Source organism: Anser brachyrhynchus, assembly GCF_964034855.1.
Source record: "Anser brachyrhynchus genome assembly, chromosome: 4".
NCBI lineage: Eukaryota > Metazoa > Chordata > Aves > Anseriformes > Anatidae > Anser > Anser brachyrhynchus.
This window is the reverse complement of record NC_137698.1, coordinates 31,224,704-31,250,000: the sequence shown is the minus strand read 5'-3', so window position 1 is coordinate 31,250,000 and position 25,297 is coordinate 31,224,704. Positions and strand designations below refer to the sequence as shown.

Genomic DNA, 25,297 nt, shown 5'->3' with positions numbered 1-25,297 from the left:
ATCACTCAGTGGCCACCATAGTGAAGCAAACGCTGAAATATATGACGATGCATAATTCTTAATTCTTGTTTTGCTGGGTTAGCTATTTATTTACCATGGAGAGGTCTGAAAGGATGCCTACATCCTGGTGTAATTTGTAACTCAGGAAGCATTTATTACTGACTTGGCCCTTGAAGACCACCTCATGAAATTGTCCTAATGCAGACAAGAATATCCCATGTAAAATTATTTTCATCTATTTTCCAACCATTGCTCAGAATTCAATTTATTATGCAAAACTGAGATTTCCCATAAAACCCCTGATAACTGTACTTGGCTGTGTTGCTTCCTGTAAGGGTATAAAACGGTATCCTAACAAGATTTTATGGTTAATCTATCACAGTAATTATGAAGTTTATTTACCTCACCACAGTATGTTCGAAACTGTATTTAAAGATTCATGTGGTGTTTATTCGGTTCCAGTAACAATTTAGTTTTCCACACAGCAGCAAGTCATACCCATAAAAATAAGACTCATTTTAAACTATTGCCAGTACACCAAATTAAATTTATGAACTTAGAAATGTGTTTGAAAGCTGACTATTTCTTATTTCTCTTAAACAAACAAAATGAAAAAAAAAAATGTCACTAATGCATATAGTCTGCTGTTTAAAAAAGATCTCAAAGAAGATAAAGGCCTTTCTTGAATATCAACTATTTTCCATGGTCTCTCATTTTATTTTATTTTATTTTATTTTTGGTTGTTTGTTTTGGTTTTGATCATCTGCTTAAGGAGCAAATGTTCAAAATGTGAAAGTTCAAAGTTTTGGTGCTCTTATTTGACTAGCAGACTAGAGGTAGTCTAGACCTAGAGCTTGTGTCATTGTTAGCAGCCTGCGTCTTTTTCTGCTAGAAGAAGAGAGATGTTTTAAGGTGGCAACCTAGAAAAACCAAGCAGTCCATTGGTCCCCACTAAACTTAATGGTCCTTACTATCAGATTATGAGATTCCTACTGAAGTTCAGGCATATTTCTGAAACAGAAATAAAACCAAACTGCCACACTGTTCAATATGGTCCCCATGACAAAGGACTTGACCTTTTCTGGTCTTATGCTACAATTTTTTTGGATGCTTACATCAGACACTAAAGATCAAGCATACCTTGCAGAAGACAGATTCTTTCAGCACCAAGAAATTAAATGAGGAAGAAATAACTGTAGATACATCAAATGTTTTATTTTTCTTAGATATAATGCCTAAATTATAAAACAGAGAAAAAAGTATAACATTATATTTTTAGTTCTCCTGCTTGCTGACTTAAAAATACTCATTTCCTTGAAATAGAGCACTGTACAGAATGTATGGTTCAGATATTTAAAGGCATATCCAATAGTCTTCTGTACTAATGTGCGTTATTTGGCACTTATGTATATTGTCTGTTAACCAGGAAAAAAAAAATCTGTCATGAGCCTTACTATTGTTGCACAATGAAAATCATTTGATTTCAATATCTTTCTGAAGCTATGTGCAGCATCTGTTCTTCCTGTTCTCTTTCTGTCTCAAAATTCCCATGGAATCTTTTGTAATTGTTCATCAGACTTCCCAAAGCTACATTAAATGTACAACAGTTCAATTAAATATCACTCCTCTATCAGAAATGAATCTATTTTGCAATCCATGCATAATGTGTGGCTGAACCTAAATTAATAACTATTTCCATGCGCAAGAATAAAATTTACTGTAATTATTTTCTTTACCTAATACACAGAATTTACCATTGTATCATATTCATATATCTGGTCAGGTTAGCAGCAAAAAAGACCTGCAAACCTGAATTTATGTAGATAACTGCTCATCACTGAGGGCAGACTTTTGGAAATGAGGAGTTGCACATTTTTTCTAGTTAGCCTCTGAATTTTTTATGATCGAAGGCAAGTCTTTATTATCTGTGCTCTAGCTTTCTAATATGTAAAAGGGGGATAATGATGCATGATGACCTCTGTGAAAGAGCTTTGAGTTTTTATTTTATATAAAATATTATTGCTGCTGTTCTTCAAGAGAGAAATACATACCATGGAACTGTGGAGAAGCTTCAAACTACGTGGAAGAGAAGGAGAAGAATTCAAGAATACCAGACAATAGGGAAATTAAACCTACAAAACCTGGGATCCTGGCTAGTGCTTGGAATCCTGTCCTATCAGATGTGAGAAGTGAAAAGTCTTTCCTGTGCCAACCAAATACATAGGTCAATAGGATAAAGATCTTTCCTCACAAAGGTCTGCAAATGAGGAGGATGTTAAACCATTTAGGCTATCTGAGCATTGCTAGAAAACTTTTTGGTTGCTTGGCTGCTGACTCACTGACCACAAGAGAGCTAAAACTGACTGTGATTTACACGTAACCTCCACTGTGAAATTGGATCTTATACAGAAAAATGCAAGTATCCAGATACAAAAACAAAGAGAGAAAGAAAGAGAGAAGGAGAGCAAGAGAGAAACTACGTGAAAATAGAAAGATAAATCTCCAAATATCAAGATGTTAAATTACATCTAAAGTTGGAAACAACTTAGCAGTACACTAGAGCACTGGACCAGTTTATCACTAGAACTTGTAGAAAGTTGGCAAAATGAGGTACTTCTAAATCAGGCAGGTTTTTAGCTTCCTTTCAATCACTTTTCTACTTAAGTCTACAGAAGATGAAAGGAAATAAAGAACTATGCCTGAAAATTATATTTCTTCTTACTCTTACTAGGCCTCTATACAGTACATGTCTACACAATCATAGAGAAAACAATGGAGTGAGAGATATGAAAAAAGATGTTGGAAAAGATATTAAGGAAAAAAAAGAAAAACAACAAATTCTGTGGATATATTTGATTTTTGTTTTCTGTACAGAAATTACACAGACATGTACTGTTCCAGCCAGGCATCAGGGGGTAATTAATTCCAAATATAAGCTAATTATATAAAGCAGGTTTATCTTTTTTCTTTCTTTTTTCTTTTTTTTTTTAAACTACTTTTTAAATTTCAAACTTCTCTGAGAAAATTGCAAACTTTCATGTCCTACCAGCTAAATATAATAACTTGTTAATAATTTATGGGAAATTATGAAGTCTTTTAGTCTTTTATGTTTAGCTTCTGCTTCTGTTTTGGAAAACATCTGCATTACTAGTATTAAAATTACACTCATTAAATTGTCTGCTTATTCTGTTTCTACATTCTTAATATTATCAAAAGCAAGGAAATAGTATAGTAGAAAATGTCTTTAGCCTTAAGGCTAGAGAACTGATAAAACAGGCTCAAATCAAAACCTTTGAGACTCTCCTTATTTATTTCAGCAGACTCTGTCTGAAGCACTGTATCCGGAAGGATCTGTGTAACTCTGAGAGTGACAATCTCTGCTGCAACAAGGTTACAGCAGATAACTGAGTGCAATTCTCATTCGCAATGAGTCAGAGAACCAGGATTTGTCATTCTGACTCTTGCCATCCATCTTCATAGGAGTAGAAACTAATATAAAGATGGGTTATCATGAATGTACAAAAAAAGCATACATTAGTACAGCTGCACAAATGAATAGCACTATCAAATTCCCTTGCATTTCCACCACCAGCTAATCAGTCTCAATAAAATTATCTTCATGTGGCTACAGTTAGGAAAGAACATTTTTTCTATACTTAATTGAAATTTAATTGTTAATTGTGATGAGAATGGTTCATCAGTCATTTCATGGAAAACAAGCTGTTTTGTGAGTGGGGTAACTAACATATCTGGGTTGCCAGAAGATTTGTGACTCGTCACTTTCCTCCCATTAAAAAAAAAAAAAAAAACTCTCTTCACCTTCTGATGTCTCTTGCTGCCTTCTCTAAAGTTCCCTAAAGACCCTCTGCCTCTTCTCCTGTTTCTTATTTATCTTTGCCACACCTGTGCTGGTAGGGTTAGAGATATGCGTGGTGGATAGACATGCAGCTTTTAATCAGCAGGCTGATATCTGAATGAAAATTACTACATTTTTTCCCTGTCTCTCAGTAGATCAGGAACAGAATTGCTGGGACTCTACCCCTTGGTCACATTTAGCTGAAATTGGCTAATATATTCAAAAGCTATTAGAGGAGGACAGATGATCCCATAAGATGATACAGAAAATCACACCATTCCACTCTCCACCCCAAATTTTGAGCATGAATGTTATGACCAAAAAATGCATCTCCATGTTTGCTGACAGTAATCTAGATATGTGAAACAAACACTATGCTAGCCAAATAGGTTACAAAGCTGTTGCAAGATGATACCCTTCAGCAGAGCAATGTTTTTACTGACATATACTATAGTTGCATCCATACTTCTGCATCTCCAAAATCAGCCTGGATAAATTGGTCTTGCACTGGAAGATGGGGATTGTTTTTCCTTGAAACGGGACTGTAAGAATGTAGTGAAGGTATTATACTGCACAGGCACTGCTACCATTACTAGCAAATACAAGGCTACAGCTATGATCCAAACACCTGAGTGGAGGCTGATCCCCCTCAGACAAGGTCTTCCCACATTTTGCCATACAGGTGTATTAATTTTTATGTTTTAACAAGAATTTGCTAGTACAAAGGAAGTATTACAAATGGCCAGTTTCTTCCTACTTCCTTTAGTAAAATTAAAAAAAAAAAAAAAAAAAGAAAAGAAAAGAAATTCCAGTCTCTTTCTGTTCTGTCAACAGTGTTTTGTTTTGTCAACAGTGAATTGGTTGTGATGGGGAAGACACAGATACAGCATGCAAGCTTAATTTTTCTTGCAGCATAAACAAAAAATATCCAGGCAGTGAAGTGTTATCCATCTTCTCCAAAGATGATGAGAAGAGGATAATTTAGTTTTCTAGTGGTATACTTTCATACGTTTTGGCAATCTTCCTTCCTTAAAAGGCTAACCTTGGAATTTAGAGCACTAATCAAGATGACCTTTTAGTAAAGGATGTGGAAAAGAAACATTCACATCTGAACTTCAGCCACATAAATTCATTGCTCTTCATTTTTGAAGCTTACCTAGTAATCTCCCTAGATAGAAAGGTAAAAAATCCTGTCATAATTGTCCCAGATCAGACTCAGTCAAAGCTAAAATGCTGTAGCTTCAATAAAGCATCAGGTTATGTATAATGATTCAGACTTACTTACAGTGGCTTTATCTCACAGCAATAAATAATGAAATGTCCCAATATAATAAGGAGCTGGCTTATGTCTGAGGAGCTTGAGCTACCACCCTGGGGGGTTCCAGGTTCATGTCTCTTCCCTGCCACAGACATCCTGCTGCGGTGGAAGGTGACTGACAGCTGGAGAAGGTGATTTATTCAGATATACATCTGGAAAAAAAAGTATCTGCTTAAAAGTTTGTGTTTTGATGCTTGTTACTGTACATTCTAAAAGGCATTTTGGGCAAATGCTCCATTTAGTTCCTGGAGATGGGAGGAAGACTCAGGGTGAGGCAACAGGCTTGGCTGCAGGAAGAAGGCCCAGAGTAACCACCAGCATTGGCAGGGCCCAGAGGTCACCAAGAGGCCCTGATTGCCCTGAGCAACCTCACCTGGGACCCACATGCTCTCTGCCTATAGGTCCGGGGCACTATTTAAGCTCAAGTCTTCTATCACTTTATTTCCTGAGTCATGGTGTAAGCATGCTAGCTTCTAGTTCTGCTTAGCTGAGTCTGGGACCCACCATGTAGTTTTGCCTCCTGTGTTGCTCCTGTATGGACCCTGGACATCAGTCATCAGCTTGCAGTGCCTTGGGCAGTCAATGGACCTTGTTTTCAGCACACAACTTGGATGCTGCAGGACTACACTTAGGTCAGTGAGAGCACAGCCTGGGCTGGGTTTGCCCTTAGTTTGTGATTCTGCTGCTCCCAGCCCTGTGGAGCAAACCTGCTTGTGCTGTACTAGGGCACAGAAGCCCTCTTGTACACACCCTGCAGGTACTTTACAGGAGGCAGGGAATATACTCTGAATTTTCCCATGGAGGCTTTTGGACCTGCTGTTTTGAAGCAGTACTAGTACAGAATCTGTTTGACTCTTTAGTTTCTTCATAAATTAAAAAAAAAAAAATTTTTTTTTTAACTGCAAGGCACTAATTTCCAAGTAGGTCACTTTGATTTTGTAGGCAGCTTATATGGTGACTGAATATGATGATAGAGTAGCAACTATAAACACTTGCAGAAATCTTCAGTTCTAAAGAACACACAGAAGAAATCCTCTAAAACTTTCAAACTGCTGGAGTAGTTTCACAAAACTGTTTAAGATGAGCACAGCAGTAATTTTACCAACTGCAGCCTATCTTCCTCTCCACAAATTTTGCAGCTGTTACTACTTCTGTAGGTGTTGCTTTGACCAGTAATGTATCAAAGCAAAATTTTGTGTAGTTTTAGGAAACATAATAATAGTTTTCTCCCTATATTAGGCATTAGGAAAATTTCTTATTGCTCTGTAAAGACAGTGATACTTCCTAGATTGACATAATACTGTCATACCTCTTTGTTTTAGGTAGTTGTCAGGAAAAAAGTTAAATACTTTCTACAACATTAACTATCCTTCAACAAGGGAATATTCTGCTGAATTAATCAGACTGTCTACAAATCAAGCTTTGTCTCACAGCAGACAAAAGTTTTAAAGGGCGCAACTCTAGAGCAGACGCTAACTACACTGCCTTCAGTTTGAGTTAGAATAGAACGGTTTGCTTAGAAGAACCCTTCAAACATCATCTAGTCCAAATGCCTGACTACTTCAAGGGGATAACCAAAAGTTAAGGAACATAATAATATGCTTTATAATAATGAGGGCATTATCCAAATGCCTCTCAGACACTGACAGGCATGGGGCATCAACCACCTCTTTATGAAGCTTGCTCTTTACTGTGAGCGTGGTCTAACACTGGAAATTTTTCCTGATATCTGATCTGAACCTCCCTGGTGCAGCTTTGTGATGTTCCCATGCATTCTGTTTTTGGTTACCAGGGAGTAGAGACCAGCACACCCCTCTCCAATTCATTTCATAAAGGCTCTAAAACATATCTTTCATCATATTTTGCTTGCATATATTTTTCAGGGTGATCCACTTATAATATTGTAAGGTTAAGTTATAAAACTTCAATTTTGTGCTAAGGTAGCGATCTACTGGTGATTACATTTTCAGCATGATAATGGGATTCTAAGAGTAATTTTGTGTAGGATTTCTGATATTTGAAAGGATAGAAATGCACAGTTCAGCTCTCTACACTGCATAAGAGGTGTTCTGCTTCAAATGAGTCATGAAAATAAACTTTGGTGCACAGTGCTTTGTACTGAAAAACATAGAAGCATGTTTTTTAAAGCAATATTGGGCACATACTCTGCTGTGTGTGCCATAGGGGCAGAGCTCTTCAAATTCATCAGACTTCAATGCAGAATAGTAATTCTTAAATTTTAAGAAAGTTGCATAGATCATGACTTTCAACTACTCTTCAAAAAGAATACTTCTGTAAAGATAACAAATACCATCCCACCCAAAAGCAGACCATTTCTCCACTGCTTCTAAGCTAGTGTGGGTATAGCAGAAAATGTAGGAGACAACCAGTTGTCTAGTGGGATTCACTTTAAAACTCCACAGTTCTCTGACTCAACCAGACAGCAACTCAGAAGTGTAGTGGAGGAGCTCTGTAAACTGTATGGTCTTGTCTGCTGGAGAAGGAATCATAATCCAGCTGGATACAGAAGATATGTAAAGTCATTTTTTAAGCCCCAAAGGAAAGATGTTCAAGATACTTCCTAGTTTTCTCTTTAACATTTGCTAATGGCATAGCTTTCTGATAGTCTAGTATATCTTATTCTTACTTGATCTATGCGTTATATATGAAGAAAAGGTGTTTATCAGGAGACTTTGGATTCCAGGAGGCAATAGGTGCCTAAATGTGAGATGAGTGCTTCATGAAACACCTAACATGTCAATAATTCAGACTGCCAAACTATAGGTTTATCAAGACTTGCTAGTTCCCATCTCTACCATGCCATGTGAAAACTACTCCAAGACAGAGCCATGCTCCAAAGAACTCAGCCCAAAAATACTGCGTGTCACAGCAGCTGCTGGAGGCTTTAAAAACCAAAATTCTCATAGGTTTTTGGCTTAGGACAAAATTTGATTTTTAGAGTAGCTTGGAGTTTTTTCCATATAGTGTTCCTCTATATGGGAAATATAATATGCTTTTCATTAATTTTGATCAATGAAATATGTTTTGGGCAACAGCTCTCAGTAGATTGGAGGTGGAATCATTTGTTTGGAAGGTGGCCAGTCTTTACAAAAGAAAAGCTTTCTCTCTCTACATTTTAGCTGATGGATGCTGATGAAGCATTTTAGCCATGTGAACAGCTCTCATATTACTTTTCCTCTTGGTTCTCGGAAATGTCTAGTAATGAAGCCTGCATGAGGTCAATCTCATAATTATAGCTGTCACCACAGTCTTCCCCCTTCCCTGGATATTTTAGACCATAATGCCCAAAGCCAAAAGTATCTCCAAGGCTAAATAAAACCACTACTGATTGTATTAAACAAACTACTTAGTAACTACCAAATAAAAGGGTCTTTGAATTAAAAGAGCTCAGGTGTGTCTAAAAGCAAAAAAAAAAAAAATCTAAATGAACACAGCCCTATGATTAATTACAATTTATTTCCATGTATTTTATGCTTGAGTTCTGATCTTGAGATTCAGATCTTAAAACCTAATTCGAAAGAACAATACTGCAGAATAATTGGTGAGGAGTGGTATAAAATGAGGTACTGTAGGAACAAAATAAAAGTTGAAGCATTATACAAGAATTAATTCCTCTCCAGTCAGATATGTGGTCTGAGCAGATTTTTCTGGTTGAACACTACCAAAATCATGACAAACATTTGATACCACCAGCTAAATGGAATTGTATAATTTAGCATATGTAGCATTGTTTTTCCATACATAATGAAGTGCTAGTTTTTATTTACAACTCAAATATTATAAATTCTTTATAAATTATAAATATTTAGGTTTTAGATTTAAAGAAGTGTAGTTTTTCAATCATTCTTAATATTAGCTACCTTGTGCTAGTACTGCAATAATCATATAGCAAAAATATAGACTACATCTGCATCAAAGGTTCGAGTCCAGACTGACAAAAGAAACATGGATAGATGTAAATTATTAGGAGGAGTTTACAGAAAAATCAGTTTTCTTGTTTAGTAGATATTTATAATATTCTTGTCTATCCGATATTTTAGATACAAGAAAATATCCCTGCTGTAGTGAGTTTTACTTAAGTGTCCTTTATTCAGGACAGGCAGTCTAAATGTTGCTTCAAGCAATTTATGACCTCTGTTCTGTCTGAGCAACTATAAACAGAATCACTTATACATAAATTATCCATTCAGCTCTATTTTTATATTATTCAATGCAAACCTGCCAGGAAAGACCAGATGAAAATTTCTGGTCGTCTTTTTCTTCTGTTTCTCTTAATGTGGACACTGCTGAATTAAAAATTTAATAGGTAGGAGCATGCTTCTATATAGCATGTAAAGAAATTACTAGACTACTTGCAAAACAGTAAAAAAATTATGCCTGAAGTTGAAGGAGGTTCTAAATCAACACAAGTAATGCAGGCTAATTTCATGTGAGACAAGAACTGTACATAGCAGTAACAAGTTTTTTATCAGACAAACTGTCTTTCATGCAAATCCTTCTTCAGGTCTGAGATAGCAGTAACAGACTTGAGAGCTAAATACATGCCAATTACTTGCAGGCTAAGTAGGTACATGTTGGTCAGCTCACCTCTGAAAGAACCCTAATGGCAGTGAGCTCAGGTAGAGGGGTATGAAATCGTATGAGTAGATGAAAGACAATGAACTTGCACTTATGTACTTAACAGTAATGGAGGAAGTAGGATGGTGGTTAGGAGTTTGGTAAGGTACCACAAATGTTTTGATATGCTTCAGATGGCTTATTCTCTTATGTGTTGAGTGCAAGCATAAAATCTAAACCTTCTTTAGCTGCAAATCTTTTTTATGGATTTATATAATTTCCAGTAAAACATTGCTAGACTAATGTCTTACAATTTCTACAAGAATATAGGCTTGAAGGTTTAGACACAGAGGTACTTGAAGTACATGCTTAGAATAGACTGTAATAAATCTTAAAAAAAAAAAAAAAAAAAAAAGCATCCTGTGGCTGTTTACATACAGTATTTAGGAATAGCTTCTGTATCACAGGATTGAAAGTAGAAGGGACACTGGAAATAACACACAATGTCATATAATGGCTTAGTTTTGTGTTCTCTGAAGCTAATGACAAAGCTTTTTGTTCACGTGCAGGATTAGGTTTTTAAAAAAGCATCAGTAAGAACAACAATATTCTCTAAACATTTTAGGTAATGTCAGCTCACATAAGGCAAGCATGTAACTGACAAGACAATTTAGCAATTTTAAAGGGATATAGGATTCTTTTAAGAATTATCATTGCCAGGTTACATCTTATTCTTTTTAGACACTGCAGATGCTATAAGATTCTACCTAAAAATGTCATCTTTCAATTGTAATCTCAAATGCTTCAGGCCAGTCACATCATTTATTTTATGATGCTTCTTTCTCACTTGACTCATCTTGTTTGCATGTTTAAGGAAGCATATTGTGCTTTGAATAAAAAATTCTTTAATGCATATAGAAGTTATAGGTAGGGAAGACTTTTATGTTTCAACTCAATGCAGTTTTAGCTGTGTTCAGTTGAAAAGTAGACTTAAGAGACTAACAGGAAGCTCCAAACTCTTTAATGAAACATGATAATATTGGATGTACATCTTTGTGCATGTAGATTGATATGAGAAATATTACCACCATAAGAGATGTATACTTTATTCCTAACAGGAAAATATTGATGTAGTAAGTGATTTATACTTTGGATAATAAAGTTGATTTCCTAGAGAAACAAAGTTAAGTTGTGACTTGGGATTTGTGTTGATGCTAAGTTCTGGGAATTGCATAAATACATAGTTGTAAATATATATTTATGTTTATTGTTCTAAATGTAAATAATTAGCCTAGATGAAATTAGATGAAAGGCTTTTCATTTATGAGACCAAAACACAAACTCTCGAGTAATACATACACTACATGAATGGGTATGTAACATTCACAGTACCATATGACTAGCAGGATTGTAAAATGGCTTTTCATGGCTTGCGGACTTTGTACTTAGAGGTAAATTTTTTTCATGTACCAGTCACAACTGTGCTTGCTGAACCTATTCACCCAGCAATGAATACTCCAGATGACTTCAATCTCAAAGGCTCTCCAGGAGAAAGAAGACCAAAATGGCATGACTGTAACCTGATCTGAAAGGCAAGGTCTGTCTGTGCTTGTAAACAAGGTATGTCACAGAGTAAATCCACATCCTCTTAACTGAAGTAATGTGGATTACTAAAGCTGAAAGACAACCAGTTGTTTCCCCATGCACACTAGCAGAGTTAAAGAATTTTCAGGCTCAAGGAGGCCAGGCAAAGAGAGATGAGTACAATGCAGCACCAGTGACACATTCTCCTAGGAAGAGTGGTTGACGACAAAACAAGTTCTGTGGGCAGTGTTGGTAATAATCTGCTTTCCTGTGGAAGTGCTGCACGTCTGCCAGTTGTAGAGGCAGAAAATGACTGAACTTATCCAAAGAGGACCTTTGGGTCCACTGGAATCTGCAGATAAATACTATGTGCACCATATCAGGAATACCGCACCATGTGGGCAACTACCCAAGGATGAAAGATGTCAAGAAAAAATGGTGGAATAGGTGGAAGGGTGTAGCAAGCAGAGGATTGCCAGGCCCTGGTGATGGGCCAAAAGCCCAAACAGCTAGAGCAGTGCTTCTTCCCACTGACTAAAGTCTTTTTTTCTCCTCCTTGGGAGTGCCAAGATAAACATAGGATTGACCAATTGAAAGGTGGAAAGAAATCTTGGTGCAGCACTCTTTTGGTATGCAAGGGATGTGTGACAGGAAGACACAACAAAACAGACATGCTTAAGATGATCACAGGACAGAAGCACAAGTACAGTGATATACTGTTTCTTACAAACAAACCATCACTTTTGTCTAGTGAGTGTCTTAAAAAAAAATAACTTTTCAATTTACCTTTGTGTTCATACCTTCTCATTCATGTTACTGATTTGCAGATTAATTTCTTATCTATATTAGTAAAAAGGAATGTTTTAGCGCAAACAAACATCATTTGGGGGTTACCTGAGAAAAGTAAATTTAATTGATATGATAAATTGTTGCTTCCATGGGGGTGGGGGGGGGTGGGGGAACTAATGAGAAGTGTGGCTAATTCTTTATTACTGTACCACCACATCCGCCCTGCATACTTTGTAAGAATGCTTTTCAAATGTAGTATGCTACATTGTACATTTGTACAATGTTTGAACTTTTTCCCCGCTTCATTTTCCTTCTATTACTACTAGATGAGGCATTTGATATTGTTTCCCTTATTTGTTGCTGTGCAAAAAGGCTTTCCCTTAGGAAGACTTCCCAAAGCACAAAACCTGAGAAGCATATTTAAAAAGATATGTCTGCTGTCATGAAATTTGTAAGTTTCTCATTGCTTTTGAAAACAAACCCCTATTCTTCACAAGCAACCAAACTAATTAGTTTGACTACATTGTCTCTTTAGTATTGACCTGAGGAAGCATGTGACTGAGGCATCCCTGAAAGAGGAGTTAATGTTGCAGAGTATCTTCAGCCACAGTATTTTCTTTGTTCTTTAGCCAATGGTTTTCAGGAATAGTTCTTCCAATCACTAGGGAAAAATCAGCACAGACATATTTATCTGTGTACAGTATATACATAAAGTACATAATAGAGCCAAGGAATATGAGAGCACTGATTACTTAAAATTTTATCCTTCAGATTACAGACATGAATTAGACAGAAATCCACTATAATAAACAAGGCATTTGTGGTGTTAGCAGTTAGCAAAGAGTGTCATGCTTCCCAGTTTCTAGAGAACAGATGTGCATAGCATTTAGCAGTCATATTTGACAACATTTCAAGTTAAAGGAGTAAATTTGCATGAAAATTTAACCAGCTTTCCCCATCTCCTCTGACTTAGACATGGCTTATCTAGCTCAGAGATCAGATACACAGGGGGAGATGTGAAAGGAGATGCCTGCAGTATGGCTGCTGACATATAGCAGCATATGGCTGCTAGTCTTTGTGGAGAACTCTGAAGCTCTGCACCCAGCAATTCTTTCTCCAAAATGAATTTTCTCTGAAAATATAAAATTTTGATGGGGAAGGTGGAACCCAGGAATGCAAGGAGATGAGCAAAGGAAATCTTTGCTGTATAAACACTGCTCAGTTCAGTCCTTCAACAGAGAGCTCTTGAGAACTGTGGCATGCCCTCAGCTGAGCAGACCCATTGTGTACACTGTGAAGTGTTTCAACATTTTCTATCTAAAATGAGTTCTTTCAAGTAAGAAACCAGAAATTTAAAGCTGAGATGGGGTTAGGTTATCCTCAGGAAAGTGTTTCTGATGTACATAAACAAAAGCAGGGAATCACAGCAGTGACAGTACCGCAGTAGAAAATTTCAAACAATTACTGCCCGTTACTTTTACCAACAGACAGTTGTATAACCTACAAGTCTATAGGTGCACATCCATTCAAATCAGATTCAAATCAGTGAATAAGCATGAAGCATACAGTGTGTGACTCAGGATGTGGTGGGAAGGTGTTCTGCTACCAGTATCCAAAAGACTGCACTTAATTTCCAACCGGCCTTTGAGCTGCAGTGGAACGGCTGCATGCAGCAAAGAGATAAAGGCTTGCTTTCTAGGCTGGACTGCTGAGAAGGTGCTGAGGTGAGAGGTTGGAGGGCTTTTCTATCATTTTGCTTCAACAGAGGAAAAATTCAATACAAAATACGTCCCAAAGAGAGTTCAGATGGTAGCATGTGACAAACAATTTTAAAGTTAACTGCAAAACAGTGGAAAGCATACACCAACCTTTTTTGTCACCAGAACCAAGAGAGGTTTCAGCTATCACCACCCATGGGGAGGTGTCTCCCTTCCTGAAACAGATTTTTTTTTTATGTTTTTAGGTGATCTCAGACTGGCCATTTTAAGCGGTGAGTTAAGTGTGGTTCAGTGTTGTGTATGCTGCAGAAAGCCCTATATGAAATCCCCTATTCTTTCATGTGTTTTCAAAAGCCAGTTGAATGTTAATCAAGGTATAATCTTCCAGCTAGTCCTAGTAAAGGAAGATTTTTTTATTTATTAATTTATATATCTTTAAAATCAATCTAGATTGCTAAATACATGGTAATATTTTAATTAGTGAGGAAAAAATAACATAATTGAAGCAAATCAGGATTTCAGTTTTTCAATGTCTGTACATTCAGGAAGTGGAACATAAACAACCCATGCCAAATCACTATCAATGGAAGACCAAAGTTGTTACTGTTCTGAATTGACTTCAACTTCAGTTTGTTACATGCACAGAAAAAAAAAAAAAAAAAAAAGTAATAAAAAGGACTCTTGGAAAAATAAAAAGGTAGGCAGCAGATAGATATAGGTCTTAAAGTTCAGTGATTGCCTGCAAATTGTGCTCGAACTTGCACTGACATCTCATAAAAAGTTAAAAGTTTCACAGAATTTCTTTTGGGTCGTATCATATCTGATGAAATACTAGGGCTTCTTGCTTTATTGAAAATAACTAGTCAGGTTATCTTTAGGACAGTCTATCTAAGACACACTGTCTAAATTGAATCCTTATCCAAGTGGAAATTCAGTATAACATCTTTTGTTTGATTACAGCTGAGCATGTTTCAAGAGTGGAAGCAAAATCAGCTTTGAGTGGACAGATTTACTTGCTTACTTTAGGAAGAAGATTGTGTTTAGATTAGGTTTGACTGGCAATGCTTCTTTCTAGTCAGGAAAAATCTTTAAAGGAATAGTTACAATTCTTTATAGATGCAGCCCTAACTCTTCATTTTCTTCACAATCCCAAGGAAGTCCACATTATTCTTACTGTAGAAAGACTTCATGTTTGTATCTCCTTCAGCTGAAGAATGGGACACTTTGTGGTCCAAGTGCACTGAATGTGTCTTAATGACCAAAATGATTCCCACAGATTATTTTATGGGAGATGTTCTCGTACTCACTTTTAAAAGCATTTTTAAAAGCTATGTAGATCAAAGGAATATTCTCTAGTGCTGATTGAATTATTTCCACCCAACAATTTTATGGAAATATTTAGTCACTTTTTCTGTTTATAGATTATTTTGAGACAATTTATCATCAGTGTACATAATTTTAAATCATTCAGACTATGGTTTTTAAAAATGTTTTGATCTAAAGCTTTGCCATTCCAGTTTGCTTCAACTGCTTTTTACTTGGCATATAGAATATATGAAATTTAGTATAAAAGTGGTATAACTGGTAGTTTTATCTCCCTGTTATTCTCTGATTGCAAACCTAGAGGAGCCTTTGAGTTGAGCAGGCAGGTAGTTTTTGTGTGTAAATTCTGTTCCTCAGTTTCTGCTAAAAATACTTTGCAAAGTTTTGTGTAAGCGTTTGTTGGAAGAAAATTTGTTTATATTGCAGCAACACAGTTGGCTTTGCCTTGACATCTGTGTGTTTCTATTCAGGTTTCATTTATCTTTGTACTTCTCTTGTACCTGTCCTCTACTCTACCTGCAGCATGTTTCTCAGATCTGCATGCTTTGTGTTCAGATGATGGTTTGATGAATGTCTCAGATGATTTACAATGAATTATGAAACAGTTACTTTTAGGCTTTCTTGAAAATGCAAATGAAAGAGTGAAAAATAAAAACTCAGTAAATCTGAAAGAAGAGGGATTTACTTTTGGTGTGTGAGATTGCTTAAAGTATCATTTAGCAGATTTTGCTATCCTCCTTTGTAGAGATTATTTGAAATTAATTGCTGCTACTAGAAAATAAATTGCAGTGCTGAAAAAGATGCCATGCACATTTTAATTACAACATTGGATATGGCTGAATAATTTAAGAGGTTTTGAGACTAAAGAAACTTAACTTTCTCTCCTTCTCATATATATGTGGAAGGAAAGAGATAATGAGAGAAATCCAAGAATGAATTACTTCACATATGAAAGCCCAAATGTCTACTTAAACTCTGAACGATAACAAATAGAGGTACATAATATTATTTTCCAAGTACTGAGTCTTGTTTTACAGATTGATCTCTCATTTTAATCCCCCTTAGATTTTTCTAAGTGCTCTAGATAATCTGATATAATAAACACATTTCCTTTGAAAACAAGGTGACACTGCAGCCACTGCTCTATGAATTCAATTTTCTACAGAATTCAAGAAAATTTATTTTACAATAATTTTCCTCAGGGTTTCTTCCTGCTCTGTGAGAGCCTGACACACTCTGTCTTAATCAAACTATATGACTGGTTCCCAGAGTAGGTCCTGGGAGGTGTAGAAAACCAAGGCTGTGCTTGCAGAGGATCTACTCCTTTGCCTCCAAGCTGTTGTGATCCCTTACGCTGGTTTGAGCATTGATGAGTTGTTGGGTTGTTTGTTTTTTCTCCTTTCCTTGTGGTTTAATCTGAATAACCCAGTCAAAAATAGTACATTTGTTTTCCAAGGCAAAGGCTGTAGATATTGAAGAATTCCCATATGTTCAAGAACACTCTTACTGTGGTCCAAGCCATAGAAGTGCCTTCAATTGTTTGTTGCTTCTCCACCAGCACAGAAAGTTTCCCCCAGCAATCTTAAAAAATGAAACAGGCTCTGAGGCTGTACTGGCCCTTTCTGTGGAGGCAACATGAAGCCCATTTAGCAATACTCATTGTCTGCTGCTTAGAAAAAAGGGGATCATCATAATGAGGTTTCAGGTCAACCAGGGTTGCTCACAGACACGTACTGAACAGGTGTTTCTTTGCCTGCTTTTAAATACAATTATGAGGGTTTTTTTGGTGTTACTGACACTTGACTCTGGAAATGGCAGAACAGAATTCTGAGTAAAAAGAATAACCCTTAATATTTTTTCAATACAAAGGCAACTATGAAATGTTGAGGGGGAAAAAAAGTGTGCGCACTTATTCCATCCTGCAATGGAGTTGTACACAACAAGTACTCAGGATACCTGGAACAGAGGGGGAACACAGTCGTAGGAAAGTAGGCTTTCTGTAGAGGAAATGGAGGAGTGGGCTGCCTAGAGCCACCTTATAGGAAAAGCAGGACACAGGGCTGTGTTCACTGAGATGCTACGGTCAGGACTGTAAGCACATCCAGGCTTCAATGTATGGCTATATTGCTGGGTCTGCAACCATTCTAGCTGAGCTTACACAGACTTTTTTCACACTGTACAAAAGATGGTCCTTACTTCTGCATTAGCATCACAGTTTAGAAATAAAAGCACATAGTCCTGCAACACTCGGTATCGTTTTCTTATGTGGGTGTTCAGCTTTACCTCCACTACCCATCCTTTTCTCCAAAGAATGTCGTCTTCCTGCCCACCTTCCTGTCAGGAGAGTGATTTTGCCATTAGCAAGTGCTCCAGTGCTGTTCTGTTCTGGCTTTTCTGCCCAGTGAGTTGTAGCTATTCTTCCTACACAACAGTACACTTTCAGTGGCAGAACAGAATATTATAGGTGACTAGATCTGTAAGCGATTCTAGTTCTTAATGTTAGTTGTTGCTAATGTTGATACTTCTAATAACTTCAGCCTAGAAACTAAGATCACCCTTTATTATTATTATTTTGACTGATAATTCACTGTGCCATTAAATAAACATTTAACTATATTGATCATACTTGAACAATTATAATCTACTGACGCATGCTTTCTTAAAGTATTCAAATCATGAATTCATACAGATTAGAATTTGAAATCTCTTCCTTCTCCCACTTAGATGATAGAACCTTCTTAACTTTATCATTTTATTCTAAAATGGGCAAGACACTGTTCTCTCTAAATTATAAGCAATATGCTTTTGAGTACTGTAGACAAATGTCAATATAGGAATACTCCCAGCTATTTTTAGAAATTTTGTTCTACCTAAATGTTTAGTCTTGTCTTTTAAGAACACTGGAGGCAAAACCATTCTACAAAGTAATCCCCAATTCCTTAACAAAGTAAGACTTCTTACTTTACTTTTTTTCAGTTTTAGAGAACAAAATATCTATCAGAGTGCTTAAAATAGGCTTAAATTGATTTTTATTTTTTATCATTTTTTCATCCAGGTTTAGTGATTAGAGAGGTGCCATGACAACAGAATTTGCTTTCACATGTTGCATCATGTTGAACCACAAGGGACTTGGATGATTATTCAGGACAACCTAAGATGACTCTATACAACTTCCAGTGAAAAATACACTGTAGGATTTATTGTTTTAAGGCTAAATGATTGGAGTAATAAAAGATATGTAAAAAGATAACAAATGCCATGAAGCCACTATATTTTATATAGAAAACAAAACATTTGTTACAGTTGTAATCTCCCATGCTTCAAAGAATGTACCTTGGTCCAACTTCCACTGAAATTGTTTTGTATGAATTCAAAGAATCATTGAGCTGTATTTACCCAGTTTTGTAAACTAGCTTCGTTCCTAGGATCCCTCAATCCCATGTACAAATGTATTGAATTTCAAAGAATTTAGAGGATTTAATACTCAGTTCTAGTTTCACTAACAACAACTTTTTCCTCTAACTTAAATGCACACTGATCCACGGTTTGAAGAACTGAAAATCTCTCTCTGCATATGGTGGTTTGCTTTCAACTGCTCTTATAAAAAATTAAAAATTACTCAGTAACTTATGTCACAGGAAAAAAAATCATTTAGAAGTAAAGCTAGTTTAACGGGCTGATTTCCATTTTCCAAGTGATGAATTTGTGCATCTTGTTCAGCATGTTGGTTTTATAACCAGTTTCAACACCATGGTGTTGCTCATTTGTCTCAATCTGTCTAGGGACAAGTAAGGGCAGGTCATGTCCTGCTGTAACTGGAAGCCCAAGTCAACAGGCTTGTGGGCAGGGCAGAACTCATGTCTTCTGTCTGTGGATGTAGGGTGGACCACTGGAATGGTCATGTTATTTTCCACAAATGCTTCAACTGCTATTAACAATTCAGCCCTGAGCTGTCCTCAAATATGCCTGTATTAATCCTGTTGGTATAAATGGGATAGTCATTTATTTGAATGAATCATCATTCAAAATGAGCTATACATTGCTTAGAGATGCTGATATCCATTATCTATAATTATTAGATGCACCTGTGGCTTCAAGACATTTCTAAATTTAAGTTCTCTATTCGCTTTTTAAATAGCCTCAAATGATGCTTTTCTCTTTTGTTTTAACCAATGACCCTCATGTGTTCTCAAGTGCTTTTACATTATATTTGGCTGATGCAACAGCATAATATGGTTCCTCTGGAAGAATCAGTGACAGCAAGTAGGGCATACGGTTACCAGGGAAATGAAGCATTCACTATTCAGTTGCTTAGATGGCCTGTATAATAGATAGTTCACTGAGCATTTGATTTGTATCTATAAAAATCACTGATGAATATGATAGCATTATTAATAAGATGTCCACACTTATTCAGATCATTACAAATACCACATTAAAATTGACAGTGTTTCCAATACTTTTGCAGGATTCACTTGTATGTGCCTCAGAGTTGGCAGATCTTGAGGCAAGACTGGAAATCAATGACTGCTTCAATGAAGTTCTGTCTGTGTATACAAGAGAAGAAAAAAAATCAAGCATTCCAAGAATTAACACACAAAAAATTACCTTTTCAAATGTAATTATCCACCTTTTTTGGTTGGTTGGTTGGTTGTGTGTGTGTGTATGTTGGAAGTGTTTAGATATACCACAGACCTAAAAAACATAGCAGAGCTCAATAGATCTTGTTAGCTTTATTTTATATGAACACTATTTTTTCCTTTCAAAAGTCACCTAGGAAAAAGTTCTGATTTACTGAAAAAATTATTAGTTTATATATGTATATTTTGCCAGTAGAAAAAGTAGATCTTTCCATTCATTCTAAAGGATTTGGATAATTTTCCACCTATATACCTCCAATATTTTTTCATGGTAAAAATCATCATTGTGCTTGTATTTCTAGCTCTATAAGCCTCCTATTTGCAGACAGTTTATAACACTATTGTTACACCTTTGTCTTGAGCTGAAAGAAGAAAAGACAGCTTGTATACAATACATGATATACAGACAAAAGAAAGATCATGAGCGAGGTTTTATTCTCTTACAGAAAGTGCTCTGGATGCTTTACTGTCCAGGCAGGTCCAGAACACCAGCACAGTAAGCCTCTAGAAAGCCATTAGAGTGTGTGATCTGTTTGTGTTTAAATTCTGCTGCTGTCCTACCTTACTGTTGTGGGAGCAGAAAGTAAGGCTTTCAGAAGCATTTAGTAAATGCATGAATGTATTGATGAATACCTCTCTAAAGAGACTTTTAAAATACTGAATGGGAGTTTCCTGTTAAACACATAGTCAAAGCAGTGAGATAACCTGGTATATTGATAAGAAGTCAAGTCCATCTACAAATAATCCACTCCCAACCCTCCATTCATTTTATCCTCCTGTGTAAAATCTAAAAATTAGTTTTATGCCAGGTGTGTATTGCACTCTACCCTCTCTGAGCATCCTTCTGTCAGGCTTCACTATTTAAAAACTGTCATTTCTGAGAGCAGAGGACCTCTGTTGCTGCACTAGGTGGATGTAGCACACTGTGGTTGGGATCAATCTGAAAATCCCATCCCCTCATGCCAATGCATCCCTGTGAAACAGAAAACTTGGGTTATTATTGCATCACTTCATCAATAATTCCTTCATTGTCTCTGAAAAATCTAAATTCCTCTTTCAAACTTCAAAATCATTTTGATGTCACAAATAGGAATGGCAATTGGTATTTAAGTAAATTGATATTTTCCTGCATAAAGAGAACTATAAAACCAACTTCCACAGCAGTTACAACCTTCAGAGTTGAATCAATAGATGAAATGTGTAACTGAAATATTTTAAAAGTTGGAACAGCTCTAAAACCCTTTATTTTCTGCAAAAGGAAGACATGAAAATGCCACAGACTAATCAATTCTGTATGGTTTCTGAACAGCAGCTAATAAAAACAGACATATTTTTAAACATCTATCTTCTTTTCACAAGCAGTCTTTAATCTTACCTCATAAAGACGATAATCTTTAATAGCTAAAGAAATCGAGGTAGCTTATGCACTGCCAGGAACCTGTTAGGAAATCCTAACTGCTATATAGGCCTCTCAATCAAGTTCAGGGTTTGTAAAGCAGCGTACAAACTTAAATCTAAAATTGCCATAAACAATTTACATCAATAAGTCATTTAAGTTTCCTGCTAAAGGTTTCATTTAAATATAGATTGAACTAAGAACTGAAGCACAGCATATTCATGCAGAAAAACTGTGTACTGAGTAGTTATACAAAACAAACAAATTCCAATTTCCTCTGTAATGTTTTGTTACCTATAGCTATAGCCATTGAAGAAAGCCTGGTGAGCAATAAAGGACATATTATACAGCCTCATCAATCTTGAAGAACGATGGAGAACTTCATTAACCATATATCTTCAGCTCCAATATATAACAGTCCACTGGCTGGAGGTTAGAAACCGAGATGGAAACAAGTACACACCATATCAGCAGACCGATAATCATGAGCCTCCAGGTTTTTTCCACAGCAAAATCCTCAATATCAGAATTCTTGGAGTTCAATTTTGTTTCAAACTCCATTATAGCCTGGAAAGATTTTTTTAATTGTTCATTGAATCTGAGGGGGAGATGGGTTGCATTTGCACAAATGCCATATTAAATGGTTGACTTGACAACGAAAGAGGAAGGAACAAGATCCTTGATATTAGGCCAGAAAGCATTTTACAGCCATTCCTTTATCTCAGCTGCCAGCTCTAGCAGTGGCTGCATCCCTGAAGTCTCTGGTAGCCCTGTACGTGGGCTCATGTGATGGCTACGAATATTGCCAACTTCCCCATCCTCAGACCTGTGTTTTTTTTTTTTATAGCCTTCATGTAGAAAAAGCTAAATTGTTTGCCAGAGACCAATGTTTCTAAGAAAACAAGGCTTTCTTTGCTTGATTCCTCAAAGGCATGCCTCTTTATATGTCTGAATTCAGATCATCGTCATCTCTAAAGGCAGCTGAGACCACCGTGAAGTAGACCTGCTTTTGGCTACCAAGTGGTTATAATCAAGAAAAAGGAACCTCTCATTTATTATTAGAGGTGAGCATTGTTTTCTTATCATGTTATTAATTACCAGCACACTATCAGGGGTTTCACAGAGCATCTGGCAGGATAAGGGCCTTTATGAACAATTTCAAATCCACAGGTTGAAAAGTTAGGAATTCTGAGTCCTACATGAATGCTCTGGATCCTTTTTATGTTTGGAGATTCAACCTAGAGCCCACATCCTGTGGATGAAAGTCATCTTTTTTTTGCTAAGGAATGTAAGTTATTCTTAGGCAGTTATAGTAGTCAAGCCAGTAGTTAGCTCACTTGATTGAGTGCCCTCTACTGCAACTACGAACAGTGCAAGGTCAACAGAGGTACAACAAAGCATTGATCAACCACTGTCCCTTCTCCCCCTGCCCCCCCCCCCCCCAAAAAAAAAAAAAAAGATTTTAAAGGTCATCTCCACTAATCAGTCACAGACCACTAAAAGGAAGTTTGGTTCAACCTGTTCAGGAATAGCAAATCATCCTTCAAGGGACAGGTTGTTCTAGCTTGCACTTTGTCCCAACAGCACAATTCCGCTATATAAGTGTTAGTTCTCAATACACTGCATTTTGAGTGTTGCCTTCAGCAGGATAGCTCTATTTTTATGTACACAAAAACTAATTGAGTATTCCCAAGCCATAACCTCAATCTTCAAAAATGTCATGAGAAAACTGTAAGCGAATGAGAAAAAGATACTTGGCAATGCATACCTAAGTTATCACAAAGGGCAAAAACTATTTTCCCAAGCTAAAACAACTTTTTAGTTCCCTGCTAGTGCTAGATTTAAATTCCCAGAAGTAAAGAAGTGCTGTTGATGATAGTATTGGGCTAATGAGCTTTTTCTTCAAGGAGTCATGGACAATAGCCCGTAGTATATTAATGAGTTTGGAGGTGCTGTTTGGCAGAAAAGCTGCTGGAAGCTATTGAAAAAGCAAAAAGCAGAAAAGGAGTGATAATTTTGGTCAGTGTTATCACATTCTTTGTAGTATCAGGGTAGGTGATGCTATTATGTCTTTCTGTCTCTTCACTTTGACACCTTTACAAAGTGAAATGTAGTTGCTAATCTAAAACCATCTGTGACGTATGATTGGTTATATGTACCAGGCAGCACTTAAATATTGATAATTCTTCTGTCAGAGTCATTTTTCTTAATTGCCAAGTGTCTGCTTGATGCTGGCTTTTTATACGCTGTCAAACAATTTGAAGTACGTTCCTTCACCTAGTCCTCCTGCACCAAGCACACTGGAATTTTTCAAAGGCAAACTATTTTGCACAGATGTACAGCTTTAATAGGGAAGTGTTTCAAGTGCAGGGTGGCCAGCTGTTAAAATACATATTGGGGATGTAGCACACCACTGTGAAGGATCTGACCCAGGTCCCCTGAAGTCTGGCACATATTGCTATAGCTAAGTAAACAGGCAGACCCGGTGTTAAATGGCAATGTCTCTTTTTTTTCACACACAAGGAATGGAAATATTTCATTTCTGTTCAGTTATAAAATGAAAAAAAATATGAAAGTCTCAATTTTATTTCTTTTTTTTAATTATGACTGTATTTTCTATCCAGCACAGATCAAAGGCCATTGGTTTGTCTCTATATTCTCTGGCATTTCCTTCTTTTATCATCATCGTAGCCAAATACCTCCCTCCTCTCCCATTCCTCATCAGTTCTGTGACTAGTCAATAACACACTGCAGAGCTACATCACAAGCAAGAGGAAAGATGCCAGGGAGATTGTTTCTCTCCCTTCCACAAACACATCTGCATGCATAGATATGCTGTTCATTGCCAAAACATTCTTTGCTTAATTTTTGTTTTTAGATAATTAGATTTTTTTTTTCATTTGTTGTAAGAATGAACTCAACCTTGTTCAAGCAGAAGTCTGGCTGTCAAAACACTCAGAAGGATGCAAGGACAGATTCGAGAAGATAATCAGGAGAAACACTTGAACAGACATGTACATTGGTTACCCTGATGACAACAGTTATGACTGGAAGATGACACTTTCATTCTATGACTATGAATCTGCAAATATATTCAGGTCTTGTGCCACGCAAACAAAAGTGCAGTGGAAAAGAGATAACGTTAAGTTTTTTGGACCTAAATAACTATTTTCAGATAACAGTTTCTCCTGGCTGATCAGAACCATTCTCATTACTCTTGTGACAGTGTTTTCTTAATTTCAAGTAAGGTGTGGTTTTTTGTTGTTGTTTGTTTGTTTAGTTTTTTTGTTTTGTTTTTTAATAGGTTCCTATTCTGGTAGGATTTAGCAGGTATGACTTCTTACAGATTACTTACTACCTTTCTGTTGAAATGTGGTTTACACTGAAAGTGTATACCTGCATCTGAATCATAAAATCCCCATTCATTTAATTTAGATCAGGATTGGGCCATTACCTTAACCTCCTTCTTTGCAGGATCAATGTAGGACTTGCAGCTTTTATATTACCTAGCTTGTATTTTCCTTAAGAATTACAGCTTGATATGAGAAATGGAAAAGTTATGTGACTTCCATATGTTTGTACACTTATGTTTCTGCTATTTGTATGATAGAATGCATTAATATACTGATGTTGTTGGGCAAAACTATAAGAAGATTGTTTTGAACCATGAGATTATCTCATAAAAATATTATGAAACTACTTTCAATCACATGTAATTTATGGCAGGAATATTCAGATTAAAGAGAGAGCCTAAGATAACCCATTTCATGTAAGGTTATCCAGCAGAAAAATAAACTTAAAGTGGATGTAAGATTGATTCAAAACATTGAAAACATTAATTTTCTAATTTCCCCTTTGAATAATAGAATTTCTGATGCAATAACATGTAGAATCTTATGCCACTTCTGACAGTGGTGGTTCTAACGTTTATCAGCATGTACAAATATCCAATGCAATGGAGGTTTAATGGAATGATATCTTACAAAACAAAACCAGTGTAATTTACTTATTATTACTGTAATACTAAAAGGAAGTAACATTTAGTTGTGATATGCTAGAAAACAGAAAAAAAATCATTAATCTGTAAAAGACTTT

General features: G+C 36.3%; 1 long non-coding RNA gene across 2 annotated transcripts; it reads left to right on the top strand.

The window, feature by feature from the left end:
- Positions 1-5,258: 5,258 nt before the first annotated feature.
- Positions 5,259-18,513, top strand: LOC308194369. Of its 2 annotated transcripts, XR_013950484.1 has the most exons (4): positions 5,259-5,806; positions 11,226-11,372; positions 14,089-14,115; positions 18,222-18,513. It is a non-coding gene; the product is annotated as an uncharacterized lncRNA (long non-coding RNA). The 2 variants fall into 2 exon arrangements; XR_013950485.1 differs by lacking the exon at positions 14,089-14,115 and having other exon boundaries at positions 5,450-5,806.
- Positions 18,514-25,297: the final 6,784 nt, after the last annotated feature.